The 16,479-nt window shown below is 41.9% G+C and overlaps 1 protein-coding gene across 1 annotated transcript in view; it reads left to right on the forward strand.

Moving 5' to 3' along the window:
- Positions 1-335: 335 nt before the first annotated feature.
- The window catches only part of LOC136885461 (uncharacterized), a 273,832-nt gene continuing 257,688 nt past the window's right edge, over positions 336-16,479 (forward strand). The window contains exons 1-2 of the mRNA XM_068230446.1: positions 336-458; positions 3,224-3,358. The gene's annotated coding sequence lies outside the window, so the exon portion shown is untranslated. The remainder of the gene's footprint in view (positions 459-3,223; positions 3,359-16,479) is intronic.

Genomic DNA, 16,479 nt, shown 5'->3' on the forward strand with positions numbered 1-16,479 from the left:
AAATGTCAGATGTTGCCTCGTGACGTCATAGTTTCATCATGGCTGACCTTCCACAGGTTGACGGGATGAACTATGACGTCATAAATATGGCTACCCTGGCAAGAGAGTCGTAGCACTTTGCAAATTGGCCTTTAATAATTACATACAAATTGCAAAAACTCTTAATTTTCGCACTAAGTTCCTTTTTTGGACATGGTAGAATTCGCCCTTTAGGTTAAAAAATTTCTGAGACCCGAGTTGGAGATAGATGGATTGTGCTTCGATCATATATCCAAGTATTAATGCTCTAAGGGATTTTGTACCGGACCCCCGTGTGCAGACATTTCAGTTTGACGCCATGCTGTCTGCTCGTCAATTTCGACGTTCCGTTTTACTGTAGGCCCACTAGATGGCAGACCGAGTAAACTGAAACTCTCTTGGGCGTCTATGGCTGGGATTTAATGAATGTGTCACCAGTAGTGATGGGTCGAACTAGCTCTTTTGAGGGAGCTAGCTCATTCGCTCCCGCTCCTAACTGAGAGTCGTTCAAAAGAGTCGACTCTTGGGAGCGGGAAGGTAGGAGCGAGCTAGGAAGTCAGAGGCCGCTCTCCGCTCCAGGTTCGTTCGTTCATTCGTTCATCCGGTTTAGGGCAGACGGCTCTTTATGACTTCCGGTCGCTCTGTATGACTTCCGGGAACGAACGATATAGCGCAAATAGTTCATATTTTCCACAACAGATGGCAGCACAACGTTTAGTTCAGAAAGCTTCTCTTGAAATAAAACAAATAAACAAATGCACTCCTGGCAACATTGGCAAATAATCTAACGATAAAGCTTTATATACAGTAACGAAGAAATGTTTAACAAATATGCAGTATTAATGGATAACATCTAATATTACTTTGCCCATGTTCCTTTCTTCTTAAAATGATGCTTTTCAAGACTGAATGCACCGTGACGAGACGTATGTTCATGATATTGGCAATACTTACACGTTAATAAATAATTGTTTAAGAATGTAATGGGATGTAAGTTACTATAGTATACACCAAGCCATGAGTTTTTTATTCATAAGCGCCCAAAATAGCGTGATTTTACATCTTCTAGATTAATCATGACTCCCGTCTTTATTTGAAGGAGCGAGATGGTGAGAGATAGTTCACCTTTTACACAACAGATGGCAACACAATGTACAGTTTGGTACGCTACTCTTGGAATAAAACAAATGTACATTGCTGCCAAAATTCGCAATTAATCCGATGATAAAGTTTTATACACAGTAACGAAGAAACGTGTCACAAATATACAGTGTTGATTGATGACATCTAATATTACTTTGCCTAACTTCCATTCTCCTTAAAATGATGTCTTTCAAGATTGAATGCACCGTACGGGACGTATGTTCGAGATATTGGCAATACTTCCGTTCCACCCCGGCAATCCAGATAAGCATAAGAAGAATTCCTAATCCTGTGCACGTAGTTTACATTTCACTCAAAAGATGTCATCAGAATATCCTCTTTCGACTGGAGCTGCAGAAATTTTTTCACTTGATACTCCGCGTTGGGACAACAGATTCTTTCATTCATTAATGCAGCGTAGGAAACAGCTGATTAAACGCGATCTTTAACGAAAATAATGGAAACTACTATCAGCACAAATGTACATATAACCAAGTATACTACAGTACGCATAGCATTTTGCCTATTTTTCGTGTACAGTATGGTCACACTCTCTTCTATTTTTTTTTTTTTTTTTTTCAAGAACGATTAAACCGTATGAGTCGTATATGTTCAATATATTGGCATTCCTTACACTATCTAAACTTACTTCTTCTTCTACTTCCGCTTCGACCACTTTTCCCACACTTGTGGGTTCGCGGGTGCGAACTGTTCCGCAAATGTGGATTTGGCCCTGTTTTATAATAAGTAATAATGTTACTGGCTTTACGTCCCACCAACTACATTTACGGTTTTCGGAGACGCCGAGGTGCCAGAATTTAGCCCCGCAGGGGTTCTTTTACGTGACAGTAAATCTACCGACACAAGGCTGACGTATTTGAGCACCTTCAAATACCACCGGACTGAGCCAGGATCGAACCTGCCAAGTTGGTGTCAGTAGGCCAGCGCCTCAACCATTTGAGTCACTCAGCCCGGCTGGCCCTGTTTTATGACCGGATGTCCTTCCTGACGGTAACCTTATGCGGAGGGATGTAATCAATATTGCGTGTTTCTATGGTGGTTGGTATTGTGGTGTGTTGTCTGAATAGGAAGAGGAAAGTGTTGGGACAAACACAAATACCCAGTTCCCGAGCCAGAAGAATTAAATTCCCGACTTGGCCGAGAATCGAATCCGGGACCCTCTGCAGCGAGGGCCTCAATGCTGACCATCCAGCTAAGGAGTCGGACTTCTTACACGTCAATAAATAATTATTTGAAAATGTACTGCGGTATACACGTTGGTATGAAAGCCAAAACTAGTGTTATTTTCTATTTGCCTTAATTCGATTTAAAACTACGGTATATTATTTTATCCACTGTACCGTAAAACCGAAAGATTTTGGCAATATGTTAATTCATAACTACGAACTCATTTAAGAAACAGATGAGGATTTATCAGAGTATTTCTTAATTATTTCAGACAGAATAAAACTACGCCGTTTCTACTTGCCGAGTGGTATATTCAGTATTCTGGATAGCGGCTGTTTGTTCGTGCTTAGTTGAGGTTAGTTAACCCGAACTTCGTGTCGTTTATTTGCTCCTAACCTACTGGATCTATACTAGGCCCTAAATCCTTCATAGATTATGAGTGCATACAGGAAGTGAACAGGTAAGTATTGCTCAATAACATGTTGTTTATTTCATTTCATTGTTTCGTTACGTTGCAAGTTGCCAGAACTATGGCACAAAAACGTACCTAACAAACAACCCACAACCACTGCACTCAGAGTCAGAGCACTGACTGAATGCGGGAAGAGGCTACACCGGGCAGCCTATAAAAAAGAAAGCTGCTTCAGTACGTCACGTGATTATCTGAACGAGAGTCGATGTGACGAGCTAGCTCTTTCTTGGAGTCGCTGCTGATAAAAGAGTCGGCTCGTGCTAGCTCTCAGGGAGCAAGGAGGGAGCTAGCTCTTACAAGAGTCGACTCTCATTGAGAGAGCTAGCTCTGAGCTAGCTCTCTCCAATGAGTCGTTCAAAAGAGTCAGTTCGTTCATGAACGACCCATCACTAGTCACCAGAGATCTTTTACATGCCGACATTGTACGACATGGAGTGTCGAATGAACTTTTTTTATCCGCCCTTCAAAAATCCGACTACCTCGTGGGATCCGGAGGCCGACACTCTACCACTGATCCAGAGAGGGAGCTTACGTTTTGTGAGTACCATTTGAACACACTATTTCCTATTCTTTCTACTGTGTGAACTTGCAATGTAATGTAGGCTCCGTTTTCTGTGTAGGTAATAACACTTTTTTGGGTGGGTCAGTGAGTCCCTGGCAAGCATAAAGGAAGGATGCTCCTCATCTCTGTCTCACGTATCGTTTCATATTGTTCGTACATGCGTTTCTGATTCCTAAACATGCACCCACGTTCGTAAATTGGGAATCGTAAATAGCCCCATACTGTTCGGGCGCTCAAGCGGTATCGAAGCGATCTCTGATGTGTTCTTCCTTTGTTATTAAATTCCAGTATTTTAATGGTTCATTGTGATTTATATGATGACTTTATATCATCAGTGTGCATTATGTGATGTGAAGTGCTCATTTTCTGCTGGAACCCATTGGATGGTTAGTTCGTGTTTGTACATTTAAATGTCAGTCAGATGTTGGCTCGTGACGTCATAACCTTCCGCAGGTTGAGCAACTGCAATGTGACCTCGAAAATGTTGTGAGATGGACAGCAGGCAATGGTATGTTGATAAACGGGGCTAAAAGTCAGGTTGTGAGTTTCACAAATAGGAAAAGTCCTCTCAGTTTTAATTACTGCGTTGATGGGGTGAAAGTTCCTTTTGGGGATCATTGTAAGTATCTAGGTGTTAATATAAGGAAAGATCTTCACTGGGGTAATCACATAAATGGGATTGTAAATAAAGGGTACCGATCTCTACACATGGTTATGAGGGTGTTTAGGGGTTGTAGTAAGGATGTAAAGGAGAGTGCATATAAGTCTCTGGTAAGACCCCAACTAGAGTATGGTTCCAGTGTATGGGACCCTCACCAGGATTACCTGATTCAAGAACTGGAAAAAATCCAAAGAAAAGCAGCTCGATTTGTTCTGGGTGATTTCTGACAAAAGAGTAGCGTTACAAAAATGTTGCAATGTTTGGGTTGGGAAGAATTGAGAGAAAGAAGAAGAGCTGCTCGACTAAGTGGTATGTTCCGAGCTGTCAGCGGAGAGATGGCGTGGAATGACATTAGTAGACGAATAGGTTTGAATGGCGTTTATAAAAGTAGGAAAGATCACGATATGAAGATAAAGTTGGAATTCAAGAGGACAAACTGGGGCAAATATTCATTTATAGGAAGGGGAGTTAGGGATTGGAATAACTTACCAAGGGAGATGTTCAATAAATTTCCAATTTCTTTGAAATCATTTCGGAAAAGGCTAGGAAAGCAACAGATAGGGAATCTGCCACCTGGGCGACTGCCCTAAATGCAGATCAGTATTGATTGATTGATATTGATTGATTGATTGATTGATTGAAGGGATGAACTAGGACGTCATAAGCATGGCGAGAGAGACGTAACGCTTAGCACATATTGGCATTGAATAATTCCTTAAAGATAGCAAATAATTATAATTTTCGCATCTAAGTTCATTTTTTGGACATGGTAGAATTCGCCCTTTAGGTTAAAAAAATTCTGCGAGCCGAATTGGAGATAGCGGGATTGTGTACAGGACGCGACACCTGTCAACTGATGTCTTTCCACGGCATCTCTCCACTGACAGCTCGGAACATACCACTTAGTCGAGAAGCTCGTCTCCTTTCTCCCAAGTCTTCCGAGCCCAAACTTTGCAACATTTTCGTAACGCTACTCTTTTGTCGGAAATCACCCAAATAAAAATAATAATAATAATAATAATAATAATAATAATAATATATCTAGCCTATGTCACTCTTCACTGAAATGGCGACTAGAATTTTTTTTTTTTAACATTGTACACAGAGGAATTGACACTTGATTACGCGTTACAGCTGTAAACAATGCTTGCCCTTGCTGTCTGTGGTAACAGCGCTGTACACTCCCCACAGAAGACCTGCACCAAATCATTCAAAAATAACTGCAACAGTGAAAAATGACACCAAAATATATTTTAGTTAGAAAATGTTATATTCTTGTTGTGTAGGTCTCCTGAGATTGTATTATGCCCAAATTTTGCAGAACATTTTACTTTTACGACAACAGTGTTGGTGCAGAAACATGTCAGTTCGGTTTTGAACAAGTTAATATTAGACTAGGCTTGAACAGTTTTTGTTTGTATATTACTGTAGTCACGTCCTAGTTCGTGAACCATGGGCAATGGCTGAGTGGCCTAGTAAGTGGTACTGAGAGTCGGGATACCAGTTGCTATGGAATGGGAGTGAGCATCTCGGACATACTGAGTCATGGCCCTCCTTATGCTCAGGCGGCTAGGGCTATACAATCCATTGGTGGTCCATAACCCGTTAGAGGACAGATCCTCACTTGGGCTATGTGTAAGTAGGGTAGCATCCTGCTTCATGAATTTACCGAGCTCAGAACATTTTAAGCAAGCCTCGGACCTGTGGAGAAACCTCCCATTTGACAGGCGAGGGACTCCTTGGAAACAACTCGGTGAACAAAATGGAATTCGATTAGGAGCTATCAATATTAATGGGGCTTATGGAAGAAAGAAAGTAGAACTGGCTGAGTCAGCAAAGAGGATGCATCTGGATGTGCTAGGAGTAAGTGATATTTGAGTAAGGGGAGATAACGAGGAAGAGATTGGAGATTATAAAGTGTACTTGACGGGTGTTAGAAAGGGAAGGGCAGAGTCTGGGGTAGGGCTCTTTATCAGGAATACCATTGCACGCAACATAGTTTCTGTTAGGCATGTAAATGAGCGAATGATGTGGGTAGATCTGTCAGTTCGAGGAATTAGGATGAGAATTGTCTCATTGCATTCACCATGTGAGGGTGCAGATGAGGATGAAGTTGACAAGTTTTACGAAGCATTGAGTGACATTGTGGTCAGGGTCAACAGCAAGGATAGAATAGTGCTAATGGGTGATGCCTGCCTGCTGTCATTTCTTGATGGATACAGTACTTTTGCATCCATCTCTTGGCACAGGCCAGAGTAAAGTGTAGCTTCCACCGAAGTCCCAGTCAACATCCATGACTGTGACAATATGGATGTTGCTGGGGTATGGGTAGTGCTGAGTAATGACATTCAGAGCATGACTAGTGCATCTGCATATTATGAAAGGTGCTGCTCATAGGGTCAGTCGTGCTGCAATAGTACTTTCTGACCCAGTGAGGAAAGCAATGGCAAACTACCTCACGCCTCATCTTGCCTAGTACACCTCATTTTGGTGCTGCCATTGGTTTTTGGGGTTTCCTTATAACCGCATAACATTTGGTGGTGCTATTTGAGGATCCAACCAGCCTCTGGGCTGATGACCTAACATGGTGATGGGTAAGCAGGTTCAGGATATAGAAAGAGAATGGGTGGCATACAGGGATGCTGTAGTAGAAACAGCAAGGGAATGCCTAGGAACAACTGTGTGTAAAGATGGGAAGAGGCGAACATCTTGGTGGAATGATGAAGTGAGAGCAGCTTGTAAATTTTTAAAAGAAGGCTCATCAGAAATGGCTCCAAACAAGGGCCGAGGCAGCCAGGGATTTGTACGTAGATGAAAGAAACAGAGCGAAACACATAGTTGTTAAATCCAAAAAGAAGTCGTAGGAAGATTTTCGTAATAACCTGGAAAGGCTAGGTCAAGCAGCAGGGAATCCTTCCTGGACAGCAATACAGAATCTTAGGAAGGGAGGGAAAAAGGAAATGAACAGTGTTTTGAGTAATTCAGATGAACTCATAGATCCCAGGAAATCACTGGAGAGGTGGAGGGAATATTTTGAACATCTTCTCAATGTAAAAGGAAATCATCCTGGTGGTGTTGCAAACAGCCAAGCTCATGGGGAGGAGGAAAATGATGTTGGTGAAATTATGCTTGAGGAAGTGGAAAGGATGATAAATAAACTCCTTTGTCATAAGGCAGCAGGAATAGATGAAATTAGACCCGAAATGGTTAAGTATAGTGGGAAGGCAGGGATGAAATGGCTTCATAGAGCAGTAAAATCAGCGTGGAGTGTTGGTAAGGTACCTTCAGATTGGACAAAAGCAAGGGAACACGAAGGATTGCAACAACTATCGAGGTATCTCATTGATTAGTATACCAGGCAAAGTATTCACTGGCATCTTGGAACGGAGGGTGCGATCAGTCGTTGAGAGGAAGTTGGATGAAAACCAGTGTGGTTTCAGATTACAGAGGGGCTGTCAGGATCGGATTTTCAGTATGTGCCAGGTAATTGAAAAATGCTACGAGAGGAATAGGCAGTTGTGTTTGTTTCGTAGATCTAGAGAAAGCATATGACAGGGTACCGAGGGACATGATGTTCGCCATACTGGGGGACTATGGAATTAAAGGTAGATTATAAAAATCAATCAAAGGCATTTATGTTGACAATTGGGCTTCAGTGAGAATTGATGGTAGAATGAGTTCTTGGTTCAGGGTACTTACAGGAGTTAGACAAGGCTGTAATCTTTCACCTTTGCTGTTTGTAGTTTACATGGATCATCTGCTGAAAGGTATAAAATAGCAGGGAGGGATTCAGTTAGGTGGAAATGTAGTAAGCAGTTTGGCCTATGCTGACGACTTGGTCTTAATGGCAGATTGTGCCGAAAGCCTGCAGTCTAATATCTTGGAACTTCAAAATAGGTGCAATGAGTGTGGTATGAAAATTAGCCTCTCGAAGACTAAATTGATGTCTGTAGGTAAGAAATTCAACAGAATTGAATGTCAGATTGGTGATACAAAGCTAGAACAGGTCGATAAATTCAAGTATTTAGGTTGTGTGTTCTCCCAGGATGGTAATATGGTAAGTGAGATTGAATCAAGGTGTCGTAAAGCTAATGCAGTGAGCTCGCAGTTGCGATCAACAGTATTCTGTAAGAAGGAAGTCAGCTCCCAGACGGAACTATCTTTACATCGGTCTGTTTTCAGACCAACTTTGCTTTACGGGAGCGAAATCTGTGTGGACTCAGGATATCTTATTCATAAGTTAGAAATAACAGACCAATCAATCAATCAATAGTGATCTGCATTTAGGGCAGTCGCCCAGGTGCAGATTCCCTGTCTGTTGTTTTCCTAGCCTTTTCCTAAATGATTTCAAAGAAATTGGAAATTTATTGAACGTCTCCCTTGGTAAGTTATTCCAATCCCTAACTCCCCTTCCTATAAATAAATATTTGCTCCAGTTTGTCCTCTTGAATTCCAACTTTATCTTCATATTATGATCTTTCCTACTTTTATAAACGCCACTCAAACTTATTCGTCTACTAATGTCATTCCAAGCCATCTCTCCGCTGACAGCTCGGAACATACCACTCATGGAAATTCTAAGTTCCCATGGAGGGAATTAGATATTTTTCCACCAATAGAGCATATCAAAAATCAGATCAGCGCTTCTATACACCTAATTTTTGATCTGATTTTTGATATGCTCTATTGGTGGAAAAATATCTAATTCCCTCCATGGGAACTTAGAATACCCATTTGGAATTGCTAGGCGGGCATTAATTCCATTGCGGAGTTTTGTCTTCCGTATGCAGTTATCAGACTGTGCCTCTTAAATAGGCTTCTGATAAGTTCACCTGCATGCACCCCAGCGTCAGTGGGTAGGGTCCGACACATCCCACTCTGAAGAGTCTAGTGTCAGATCTAAGACAAAGCGCTGGTTAATAGAGCAAACGCCTGAAAAGCTATACATCTACATGCCACTCAGTCGAGCAGCTCGTCTTCTTTCTCTCAATTCTTCCCAACCCAAACTTTGCAACATTTTTGTAACGCTACTCTTTTGTCGGAAATCACCCAGAACAAATCGAGCTGCTTTCTTTGGATTTTTTCCAGTTCTTGAATCAGGTAATCCTGGTGAGGATCCCATACTCTGGAACCATACTCTAGTTGGGGTCTTACCAGAGACTTATATGCCCTCTCCTTTACATCCTTACTACAACCCCTAAATACCCTCATAACCATGTGCAGAGATCTGTACCCTTTATTTACAATCCCATTTATGTGATTACCCCAATGAAGATCTTTCCTTATAATAACACCTAGATACTTACAATGATCCACAAAAGGAACTTTCACTTTCTCACAACATTTTCGAGGTCACGCTGCAGTTGCTCACAATCTTGTAACTTATTTATCACTCTATAGAGAATAGGTTTTTTTTTTTTTTTTTTTTTTCTCATCCTCAAAAACCCTACCTCCGATTCCACTTCTTTACACCCCATCAACGCAGTAATTAAAACTGAGAGGACTTTTCCTATTTGTGAAACTCACAACCTGACTTTTAACCCCATTTGTCATCATACCATTGCCTGCTGTCCATCTCACAACATTTTCGAGGTCACGCTGCAGTTGCTCACAATCTTGTAACTTATTTATCACTCTATAGAGAATAGGTTTTTTTTTTTTTTTTCTCATCCTCAAAAACCCTACCTCCGATTCCACTTCTTTACACATATTTATATATAGCCTATAAGAGAACATAAAGGTCCGATAATACTGCCTTGAGGAATTCCCCTATTAATTATTACAGGGTCAGATAAAGCTTCACCTACTCTAATTCTCTGAGATCTATTTTCTAGAAATATAGCAATCCATTCAGTCGCTCTTTTGTCAAGTCCAATTGCACTCATTTTTGCCAGTAGTCTCCCATGATCCACCCTATCAAATGCTTTAGACAGGTCAATCGCGATACAGCCCATTTGACCTCCTGAATCCAAGATATCTGCTATATCTTGCTGGAATCCTACAAGTTGAATAACGTTTTGTAACACTACTCTTTTGTCAGAAATCACCCAGAACAAATCGAGCTGCTTTTCTTTGGATTTTTTTCAGGTCTTGAATCAGGTGGAATAACCTTTCCTAAAACCGAACTGCCTTCTGTCGAACCAGTTATTAATTTCACAAACATGTCTAATATAATCAGAAATAATGCCTTCACAAAGCTTACATACAATGCATGTCAAACTGACTGGCCTGTAATTTTCAGCTTTATGTCTATCACCCTTTCCTTTATACACAGGGCTTACTATAGCAAATAATAATAATAATAATAATAATAATAATAATAATAATAATAATAATAATAATAATAATAATAATAATAATAATAATCGTATGGTCTCGGCTACCGTGTGCTACATTTCAATTATTACTATAGCAAGTCTCAATTCATCTGGTATAGCTCCTCCAACCAAACAATAATCAAATAAGTAGTTCAGATATCGTACTATATCCCAACCCATTGTCTTTAGTATATCCCCAGAAATCTTATCAATTCCAGCCCCTTTTCTAGTTTTTAACGTTTGTATCTTATTGTAAATGTCATTGTTATCGTATGTAAATTTTAATACTTCTTTCGCCTTAATCTCCTCCTCTATCTGGACATTATCCTTGTAACCAACAATCTTTACATACTGCTGACTGAATACTTCTGCCTTTTGAAGATCCTTCACATTTCCCCACGAGGCCCGTGTTCAGCGTAGCAGGTGAGGCGCCTGGACAAGGTACGGTCCTCCTTCCCAGTTTTATCCCCGCCCCAACGTCTCACGCGCCAGGACACTGCCCTTGAGGCGGTAGAGGTGGGATCCCTCGCAGAGTCCGAGGGAAAAACCAACCGTGGAGGGTAAACAGATTAAGAAAGAAAAATGCACAAAACATCTACTCCTGTAATGTTTCATTTTAATTCTAATGTTTTCTAACTAGGTTATGGTTTTCGGACACGCCGAGGTGCCGGAATTTAGTCCCGCAGGAGTTCTTTTGCGTGCCAGTAAATCTACCGACACGAGGCTGACGCATTTGAGCAGCTGACCCAGTATCGAACCTGCCAAGTTGGGCTCAGAAGGGCAGCGCTCTACTGTATTAGAACAGAAACGTCGTTTGTTATACATACAGTATATATTTTGGATATTGTGAAAATGAAATGGCGTATGGCTTTTAGTGCTAGGAGTGTCGGATGACAAGTTCGGCTCGCCAGGTGCAGATAATCCGATTTGACACCCCTAGGCGACCTGCGCGTCGTGATGAGGATGAAATGATGAACACAACACATACACCCAGCCCCCGTGCCAGCGAAATTAACTAATGATCGTTAAAATTCCCGACCCTGCCGGGAATCGAACCCGGGACCCGTGCGACCCAAGGCCAGCACGCTAACCATTTAGCCGGACTTGGATATTGTACATGTAGGATCGCAGCATGCTATTACCTGACTAACGAACTATTTTGATGTCTCCCCGCACAGGCGTTCTGCGCTAGCATCAACCAATATGAGCACATGTCTACATCATGGCTGGTTTTCTCGCTAACGGCGGTATAGCCGTAATATTATCGTTCTCAAGTCAGTATGAAGCCTCCGTAGCTCAGGCGGCAGCGCGTCGGCCTCTCACCGCTGGGTTCCGTCGTCCAAATCCCGGTCACTCCATGTGAGATTTGTGCTGGACCAAGCGGAGGCGGGACAGGTATTTCTCCGGGTCATCTTTCCTTCCAGCTACTCTCTCCAGTTATCACTTAATTTCATCCGTCAGTCATTAATCATTGCCCCAGAGGAGTGCGACAGGCTTCGGCAGCCGGTACAATTCCTATCCTCGCCGCAAGATTCATTCCATCCCTGACCCTGTCAATAACTAGAAAACAGGTTGTAGGTTTTCATTCAGGGCAGTATCATCAAATTTGTGTTATTCCTTCAGCGAATTCATAAGAATAATAATTTACCGCGCTATCGCAGTCCCACTGGTGCGCATGCGGGCAAGGGAGCGAACATGTGACCAACCCAACGTCATGCTGGCAACCAGTCGAGTGTGGACATTGGTGTTGTGTTCTGTGGTCTGGGCTGGAAAGTGTCGAGTGCCGCATTACTATTGGTCAGAGCATACTCCGGTGAGTGACAATTTGCATTTTATTTGTAATGTTATAGGAACACCAGGGTTGCGTTCACAAAATACGACTTCGAGTAGAGTTGGAGTAGAGTAGAGTATCGCGGAGTAACTGGTAAAGTTAACTCTGAGTAACGGTATTTCGTGAACGCTTCGAGTGAATACAGAGTAACAGAATATGGCTAATCAATTAAGGAAGGTTATTTGTTTTACCATAACCTCATTTGCGAGGAATTTAATGTCTAATTTCCAGGCGAGTTTCCTCATAGCAGCGTGCTATATGAGTTATTACTACTTTCCTCGCCAAGTTGTGCCTTAAAACAGTATCCGTTATTCTTTACCTCGTAGGAACAATCTGATTACATTGATGATGAATACCAATACATCGGCTCCGCACTGATGCACGATAAGCCATTTAGGACAACTAGGCTAACTGTAAAGATTATGTTGTTAACAACTACGACGAAACCGAATTTAAACAACATTTCCGATTGCCGGATCAGCATTCGAACATCTACTCAGAGTCATTGGCCCTAAACTTTCTAAATCCAAAATCGGGGAACGAGATAGACCATTGTAAGACCCACGAAAAAAAATCTGGTTGTAATTTGGCTCTTAGCACCTGATTCGTACAGATCGGTTTCGTGAGAATTATAAATGCGCAGTGTGGTATTTCTGATCGTATAATTAAATGGTCTCATTCAGAAGGTCATCTAAAATATTAAAAAGTTACGTTGCATTTTCCCAAGGAAATCTCATAAAGTTGAGGTTAATAAATCAGGTGCTCATTCATAACATGGGTTTTCTTATAAAAATTCAATCATGTTATTTCCGCCGATTATTAAAATTGGCACGGTGCCTATTTTTCCTGTTTTAAATGAAAATATCCCCTTCTTTATTCAATACATAACGCCCTTCTTTGTCAACAACTGAAAATAATTTGAATTCATTGCCATGTCATTATAGCCGCAGTTAATATTTCTCACCGCCACCAATGAATGCATTGCTGCGCATGTCGAGTTAAATTTACCCACCTATTTACGCAGAGTAAAAAGAGTATACTCTAAGTTAACTCGAAAGCATTTTCTGAACGCCTTGTAGAGTTAACTCTTTACTTTTATGAACGGATAGAGTTAACTCAGAGTTTACTCGGAGTTGGAGAGTAGTATTTTGTGAACGCAACCCAGACAGTCGGTTATTGTGGTAATTTCTAACTTCATGCTCTGTTACAGTAAGATAAGTTCCACAGAGGTAAACGTGCCAGTTTCGTGCAGAACCTAAAAATTGAATAGGGTAAGTCTCTCTCCGATAGATTTAGATGCATGCCGCCTTTTGACGAGCGTCAGTCCTGTCTCGTTCGACTCTCGTATGGCGCTTTATCAGTTCCGTGTTTTTCAAATTCCATAGTTTCGTGAGGGCTTGTCGAACGTGTTCTGGCTTCCTGTTGTACCGTTATTGCCTAAACAAACCCTTCCTCGAATGTCGGGTTACCATGTACGACATAGGCTGTTAGGAAAATTGAGGCCGTCTGGAAATTGTACTCTAAACTCAGACAAATAGGCAATATTATTATAGCATGTTATTCTCACTTTATATACCAATAACAAAATATCTGACCTGTTTAAAAATATCCATTAAACTCCGAGCTGTTTTAAGATACCAGATATTTTCGGCTTCATAATTGTGATACCGTAGCTATTTTACTACTATTAACTCTTCTTGAACTTTATATATTAGGAGATCCTGATAATTTTACACCCACCAATTCTTTAGTAACACCGATTACCATTCACCAGAATTTCTTTGTCTATTGACAAATCCTACTCTTCATTGCACTCCGTGCAAGAATATTCAGCAGTTCAGAATGGCAGATATCATACTTAATGGCATTAAAATGTCGCCCACTTTTTGTTAGACATCATTGAAGGCCTGAAATTGGTTTAAATTACACAGCTGGTGACCTGAAAAGGTATACCGTACGTATTTCACCCCCAAGCGGTCAAGTTACTGGAAAATACATTTTGTATATCCTGAGTGTGTTGCATTTCTAAAAGGTGGACATTTGGGAATTTTGAGGAACTCCTCCTGGATGCCGGACAGAAGGTTAAGATATAGGGCATGTTATCCCTAGCTGCATCCCTTCCATGAAGCATGATCGCAATGGTTTTGTTGCCTAACACTGGAAGTTTGAATGAGATCACTCGCGGACCAGCTTGGGGCTGCAGTAACCGTAAACTCGCAAGGATTGACAATCATCCCTATGACAGTTAATAAGAACTTGTCATGGCAAGTGAAACTGAACACGAGGTGCAGTTAAATACAGGCACAGCACTAAGTTGCGCTAGCCGTCGAATGGGGCATAACGATGGAATCAGAGACGCACGCGGTTTAGCTGTTTATAACAATAAATGGGAGCAGAGAAGTAACGTTAGGGCCTGCAGTGCAGTGGGGTCGGGCCTTGAAGGGGCCCGGCAGACATCTCGCGAAATAAAAAATATATATCTAGCCTAGTGTCACTCTGCACGGAAATGGAGACTTGTTTTTAAACTTTGTACACAGAGGAATTGCGCGTATCAGCAGTTACAGCCGTCTTTCGCAACAGCGCCGCACGCTCCTCGCAGAAAACCTGCACCAAATTATTTAAAAATAACTGGAGCAGTGAAAATGATACCAAAATATATTTTTGTTGTGTAGGTCTCCTGAGATCGTATTATGCACAAATTTTGCAGAACATTTTCCTTTTACGACAACAGTGTATAACGCCAATAAGAAGTTGGTCTAGAAACAGTCAATTCCGTTTCGAACGAGTTAATAATACACTAGGCTTATCAGTGGGGTTTGATATTTAAACTTTACTTGAACAGTTTTTTTGTTTTAATTTGTTCGTATATTTTTGTGCTGTAATGGAATAAACCGGCTCCGCGGTGTAGGGGTAGCTTGCCTGCCACTTACCCGGAGGCCCGGGGTTCGATTCCTGGCCAGGTCAGGGATTCTTACCTGGATCTGAGGGCTCGTTCGAGGTCCACTCAGCCTACATGATTACAGTTGAGGAGCTATCTGACGGTGAGATGACGGGCCCGGTCTAAGAAGGCAAGAATAACGGCCGAGAGAATTCGTCGTGCTGACCACACGACACCTCATCTGCAGCCCTTCGGACTGAGCAGCGGTCGCTTGGAAGGCCATGGACCTTAGGGGCGGCCCACTAGCGGCGATTTGGGGGGCGGGGGTATACATGTGATAACTGAACAAAAAAGCTCCTTGAGCGAACTTGGACAGAGAGGTAAAGTTTACTAACTTAAGTGCGGCAATAAGTTTTTTGAGAATTTGATTCAGTACTATACTTTCACCAAAGAAACTATAGCCTATTACACACGTATTACAATTAAATAGAAGTGCAGCGTGATAATGATTTTTTTTAATTTTATATAGTATTTGAGTACACTCGAAGAAACAGAATTTTAAAGAGACAGCGAGACTGACGAACGCACGCGGCAAGCACGTGAAGCATACCTGTGTCCACGACCTTGGCCAAAAATATACCCCTCTAACCCTTCCTCATAGCATTTGCGAAGTTTCCTCTACTCGCTGCGGCGCTATACAAATGGGTTAGACGCGACGAACGATGTGTTGTGCGTATTTTCGATTATTTTGGTAATAATTGCAGAAATTGTTTTTTTAATAATTCCAATAATTCCTAGTTTCAGCCGGCTAAGATAGAATAAAAATGTAATGTTTTCTGTACAAAGTGGGGGGGGGGGGGGGCGGCCTACCGCAGCGAACCAGACTAGTTCGCAGTGGACCGGCGGACAGTTATACATTTTGGTAATCGAATACATTATTATAACCGAGACTTTGGCATCGGTTACAGAGTATAGTTCTGTAATCACTGGAAAATGCAACCAATTACAATACGAACATCTTGAGGCAGTAAACTGTGCGCGCGGACTCTATGCACAAGCAGAGCGCGGACTGGCGGACAGTTGAGTTCGCGGGGCCAACACTGAACAATATCTCTAGAAGATACGGAGAAACTGATTCATAGTGCTTGGTCATCCTGTACGAAACACGGCACGTCGATCACAAGTAGTCTCATGGTTCTGTCATAATCACCGGGCGAGTTGCCCGTGTGGTTAGGGGCCCGCACCTGTTAGGTCGCATCCGGGAGATAGTGTAGACCTGAAAATGGTTTTCCGTGGTTTCCCATTTTCACACCAGGCAAATGCAGGGGCTGTACCTTAAGGCCACTGCCTCTTCCTTCCCATTCCTAGGCCTTTCCTGTCCCATCGTCGCCATAAAACCTATGTGTCGG

This window comes from Anabrus simplex, chromosome 14 (assembly GCF_040414725.1).
Source record: "Anabrus simplex isolate iqAnaSimp1 chromosome 14, ASM4041472v1, whole genome shotgun sequence".
Taxonomy (NCBI): Eukaryota; Metazoa; Arthropoda; class Insecta; order Orthoptera; family Tettigoniidae; genus Anabrus; species Anabrus simplex.